This window comes from Miscanthus floridulus, chromosome 10, assembly GCF_019320115.1.
Source record: "Miscanthus floridulus cultivar M001 chromosome 10, ASM1932011v1, whole genome shotgun sequence".
NCBI lineage: Eukaryota > Viridiplantae > Streptophyta > Magnoliopsida > Poales > Poaceae > Miscanthus > Miscanthus floridulus.
Genome location: NC_089589.1, coordinates 89,673,528 through 89,679,934, shown reverse-complemented (window position 1 = coordinate 89,679,934; position 6,407 = coordinate 89,673,528).

The window sequence follows — 6,407 nt, the reverse complement described above, 5'->3', positions numbered from 1 at the left end:
GGACGGTAGAAGGTCGGCTTAGGACCACGGCGGCGCAGAACACGGCGGTGCACGGGTGGAGCTTGTGCTGACGCGCGGACTAGGGCATGCATGATGGTGCGGGGAGTGCAGGCGACGGCGTGCGCGCGAGCTGGCGGCGGCGTGCTCGTGGGCTTGCGGCGGCGGGCGCGCTGTGGTGGTGGTGCAGAAGGCGGTGTTGGCATAGCGGCTCAGGAGCGCGGCTTGGCCAGGAGTCACGCGTGAGATTCAAGGCAGCACGGCGAGATGTACGGCAGTGGGGAGATGCGGTGGCTCGGCGATGCTGCGGCGCTGCGTGGAGGCGAGATGCGGTTTAGGTCAAAACGCGATTAGATTTTATAGTGGCCCCCCCCCCACGAATCAGAGAAGGAAAACAGGAAAGAGACCAGATGCCGCATGATATCTACTGACCGGACGCTCCGATGGTAGCGACCGGACGCTACCACCCAGCGTCCTGTCGATTCCAGAGAGGTCCAATTCCTCTGGAATCACAACCCGACGCATCCGGTGGTCCATGACTGGACGTGGCCAGTGTCCGGTTAGTTGCCTTTAACGCCATGTAGATCAACCGGACGCTGGAACCCTTCCTGACCGGACGCTCAAATGTAGAGTTCGATCACTCCTTCAGCTTCTGTTCACCTCCTATGAACTGACCGAACGCTGGACTACAGAGTCCGGTGCAGCGTCCGGTCACTCTTTTCCAGCAAATCTTCAAAGTTCCTCCACGCTGCCTGTTCCCAATCAAGTTCCAACTTGAATAAGATCCAAATAAACATCAATTGGGACTGATGTGAGTGACCTCTCTCAAACCCTCAAGTTTTTCAAAATATTTTACCTTAGGCTATAATTCTTTTTATGAAAATAGGCAATAAAAGGGCAAATAGAACAAAATGACAAAACAACATTCATGCATATGCAATACTTGTAAGTAAATCTAGTTGTTTGTCAAGTTTGATCCAAGGTTAAGCTTCTTCACACGCTTTTTCGGCGGTTATCCTAACCATGTTAGACAAGCCCTATATGCATTATAAAAGCGTTAAACATGTTGTATATTACAATGCAGTGCAAGGGACAACACAAGCTCAATTTTTAGTGAAGTTGCTAAAATCAAGCACATTGAGCTCATTCCGCAATCTACAAAATGTAGCCTCATCTAGCGGTTTAGTGAAGATATCCGCTAATTGATCTTCGGTTCTTACACCTTCTAGTGATATATCATTTTTAGCAACATGATCTCTTAGAAAGTGATGGCGGATATCTATGTGCTTGGTGCGAGAGTGTTGAACCGGATTATTTGCAAGTTTTACCACACTTTCATTGTCGCACAAAAGAGGTACCTTTTCTAGAACTACACCATAGTCTAGCAAAGTTTGTTTCATGTATAATATTTGTGCACAACAAGCACCCACGGCAATGTATTCCGCTTCGGCGGTGGACAAAGCCACACTATTTTGTTTCTTGGAGGACCAAGACACAAGTGATCTACCAAGCAAATGGCACCCTATGGATGTGCTCTTTCTATCAACTTTGCAACTGGCATAATCCGAATCAGAATAGCCAACTAATTCAAATATAGCTCCTTTGGGATACCAAAGGCCAATGCTTGGTGTGTTCTTAAGATACGTAAGGATTCTTTTTATGGCAATTAAATGTGTTTCCTTAGGATTAGCTTGAAATCTAGCACACATACACACACTAAACATGATGTTGGGCCTAGATGCGGTTAAATATAACAAGCTACCAATCATGGAACGGTAGAGAGTTTGATCAACCGGGTTACCTCCCTCATCTAGGTCGAGATGTCCATTAGTAGACATTGGTGTCTTGATTGGCTTACATTCATCCATCTTGAATCTCTTGAGAAGATCTTTTGTGTATTTCTCTTGAGAGATGAAGATGCCTTCTTTCATTTGCTTGACTTGAAAACCAAGAAAGAATGTAAGCTCACCAATCATGGACATCTCGAACTCCTTCGACATCAATTCACCAAATTCTTTGCATGAGTCTTCATTTGATGATCCAAAGATGATATCATCAACATATACTTGACAAATGAAGATATGCCCATCAAGCTTCTTGGTGAATAGTGTGGTGTCGACCTTCCCAATGGTGAAGCCCTTCTTAATGAGGAAGTTCCGAAGGCGCTCATACCAAGCTCTTGGGGCTTGCTTAAGCCCATATAGTGCATTGGACAACCTATAAACATGATTAGGATATCTAGGGTCTTCAAACCCGGGAGGTTGATCAACATAGACTAGTTCATTTATAAAGCCATTTAAAAATGCACTTTTCACATCCATTTGATATAGTTTCATTTCATGATGTGATGCATATGCAAGTAGGATACGGATGGCTTCTAATCTTGCAACCGCTGCAAAGGTCTCTCCAAAATCTAAACCTTCAACTTGGGAGAACCCCTTTGCAACTAGTATTGCCTTGTTCCTCACAACAACACCTTGATCATCTTGCTTGTTACGGAGCATCCACTTTGTTCCAATGACTCTTACACCTTTTGGTCGCTCTTCAAGAGTCCAAACTTCATTGCGAGTGAAGTTGTTCAACTCTTCATGCATGGCATTTATCCAATCCAGATCTTTAAGAGCTTCTTCTACCTTGGTAGGCTCATAGCAAGAGACAAAAGAGTGATGAGCAATAAATGAAGCAAGTTTTTGAGATCGAGTCATTACACCCTTTGATGGACTCCCTATGATGAGATCTTGTGGATGATCTTGTAGGAGAGGTGTATTTCTTCTATTGACCACTTGAGAAGGAGGTTGTGGAACATCAACATCTTGTGCTTGTACCACCATTTGCTCATGGGAGACATGAGTATCTTCATTTTCTACTCTCCCATCTTTTTCACCATCTTGTGGCACACTTGATGAAGAAGGTTGATCAATGGCTTGAACATCATCTTCATCATCTTTTGGCTTGATGTCTCCCACTGGAATATTCTTCATAGCCTCCCTCAATGGTTCATCACCTACATCATCAAGATTCTCATGTGCTCCTTGGGAGCCGTTAGATTCATCAAATTCCACATCATATGTTTCTTCAACCAAGCCGGTGGCATGATTAAATACTCTATATGCTTTGGACTTTGATGAGTAACCAACAAAAAAACCAATATCACAACATCTTTGGAACTTCCCTAGGTGTTGCCGCTTCTTGTAGATGTAGCATTTGCAACCAAACACCCTAAAGAAGGAGACGTCCGGCTTCTTCCCATTGAGCAACTCATAAGGTGTCTTGCCAAGGAACTTTTGAAGGAATAGGTGGTTTGATGTATAGCATGCAGTGTTGATTGCTTCCACCCATAGAGCTTCGAGGGTGTTGTACTCATCTAGCATTGTCCTTGCAAGAGTGATCAAAGTCCGGTTCTTCCTATCAACTACACTATTTTGTTGAGGAGTATAAGTTGTGGAGACTTCATGCTTGATCCCCACTTCATCACAATAAGCTTCAATGTTTGTGTTGTCAAATTCTTTTTCATTGTCACTTCTTATCTTCTTGAGCTTCACTTCAAATTCATTTTGAGCTCTCTTGGCAAACTTCTTGAAGCAAGATGTAACTTCAGATTTGTCATGAAGGAAGAATACCCATGTATACCTTGAATAGTCATCAACAATCACAAGATAATAGAGATTCCCTCCCAAACTCTTGTATGTTGTTGGTCCAAATAAATCCATGTGTAGGAGTTCTAGCACTCTTGTGGTTGACATGAAAGCTTTGGTTGGATGAGTATTTGCAACTTGCTTGCCGGCTTGACATGCACTACAAAGCTTGTCCTTTTCATACTTCACATCCTTCAACCCTCTCACCAAATCATTTTTCATAAGCTTCTTGAGTGAGCTCATCCCAACTTGAGCAAGTCTTCTATGCCATATCCACCCAAGTGTTGTTTTGGTGAATAGGCAAGTCTTCAAATTTGCATCTTCAGAGGTGAAGTCCACTAGATATAAGTTGTTGTATCTAAATCCATTGAATATCACTTGATTATCATCTACCTTGGATACAACAACCTCCTTCTTGGTGAACAAGCATTAGAAGCCAAGATCACACAATTGTCCAACGGATAGCAAGTTGAAGCTCAATGAAGCAACATAAAGCACATTAGAGATGGAATGATCATTTGATATTGCCACTTTGCCCAATCCTTTAACCTTGCCCTTTGAGTTATCTCCAAATGTTATTCTCTCTTGTCCATCTACCTCTTCATCTAGTGAGGTGAACATACGAGGATCACCAGTCATATGTTGAGTGCAACCACTATCAATAACCCAATGACTTCCACCGGTCTTGTAGTTCACCTACACACAAGAGATTTAAGCTTTAGGAACCCAAACTTGTTGAGGGCCCTTCACCTTCTCAACAAGTGACTTAGCCACCCAAATCTTCTTAGGCCTATTCTTGTTAGGGGGTCCTAAGAACATGACTTTCATCTTTCCACTAGAATCCTTTCTAAGCATGTAGTGAGCATTGAAGGCAAAGGGTCTAGCATGCTTGGGCAAGGGTTGTGGTGGTGGAGTTTGGCACTCATGAGCAAAGTGGCCTTCTTGTCCACTCTCAAAATATCTCTTTGGCTTTAGCTTTGGCTTTGATTATTGTTGTTGAACTTGAGCCTTCTTCTTTTCTACACTTGCCACATATCCAATGCCACTTCTATCTATCTTCATGATGGTGTTCATGAGTAGCTCACTTTGGAGGTGCTTGCCTCTAGCAAACTTGCTCAACCCAATCTTGAGATGCTCTTTCTCCAACTTGAGCTTCTTATTTTCTTCCTTTAGAGCATCATCTTTCTTCTCTTCCATGAGCTTCTTGTTTTCTTCTTTGAGCTTCTCATTCTCAAGGATTAACTCTTCATCATGATCAAGAGTTTCTAGCACAATGGCGTTGTGGCTTTTGATCTCTTCAAGATCTTTCTTGAGCTTCTCATTATCACTCTTGAGCTTGATATACTCATCATTGTCATTACACTCAACCACTTGCTTGCCTTTGCCACTAGATCCTTGCTCAATGCTCTCATCAATTAAATCATCACATGATGTAGCTATATCAATCTTAACAACATGGTTAGTAGCATCATGTGGCTCATTTGGTAAAAATTCTTGAGCAATAACAAGAGTATCATGATTGATCTTAAGAGAAGTGTATTCATCTTTTAGCTTGTTGTGGCTAGTGATGAGCTCATTGTGCACCCACTCAAGTTTATTATGTTTATCTTTAAGCTCTTTCTTAGAAGATTTGAGCTCCTTGAGTTTGGATGATATAGCATCATTTGTTTCTTTAAGCTCAACATTAGCCTTTTCCAATGTATCGCATTTAGCATCAAGCTTTTCATTCTTAGCTCTACTCTTTCTAATGATCTTAGTGTATTTTCTTAGTATTTTGACAAGATCATCATATGAAGGTGAATCATCATCATCGCTATCGCTATCATCATCGCTAGCTTGCTCATCATCACTACTATCATCATTATTAGTTACCTTGCGTTCACCCTTGGCCATAAGGCATAGGTGTGTAGAAGATGATGGCGATGGTGGCGGTGAAGATGAAGGATCAATAGCAATGGCGGCCACCTTCTCATCTTCACTATCATCATCGGATGATCCACTAAATGAATCACTGTCCGTGAGCCAATCACCGACGATGTAGGCCTTTCTACTCTTCTTCTTCTTGTGGAAGTCCCTCTTTTTGCCATCTCTCTTCTTGTATGGCTTGTTATTCTTCTTCTCATCTTCATCTTCGTTACTTGAGTCATCTTTCTTGCCCTTGTTCTTGTTCTTGAACTTGTTCTTCTTGGGCTTGGTGCATTGATGTGCTAGATGATCAAGTTCACCACAATTGAAGCAATCCATTTCAGAGATTGGCTTTCTTCTAGAACTTGTGAAGAACTTCTTCTTCTTGCCATCGAACTTGATGCCACTCTTGTTTAGCTTCTTTAGCATTTTGGTGGCTTTCTTCACCATGAGAGCAAGATCTTCATCTTCATCTTCTTCATCACTTGAGCTCTCATACTCAAGTCTTGCTTTGCCCTTATCTTGGCTAGCTTTGAATGCTAAGTCCTTCTCTTTCTTCTTGGTAGAGGATGAGCCATCTTATGGCGTGATGTGCATGTACATCTCATGAGCATTGATCTTTCCCAAGATTTGTGTCGGTGTAGCGGTGGAAAGATCACCTTGGTGTAGCACGGTCACAATATGCCCATATTTGTCAATGGGGAGGACACTCAAGATCTTTCTCACAACGTCGGATGGTGACATTTGAGTAAGTCCAAGCCCATTGACTTCCTCTACAAGAACATTCAAACATGAATACATCTCATTAGCACATTCATTGGGAAGCATCTCAAATGAATTTAGCTTTTTAATCACAAGATGATAGCATTC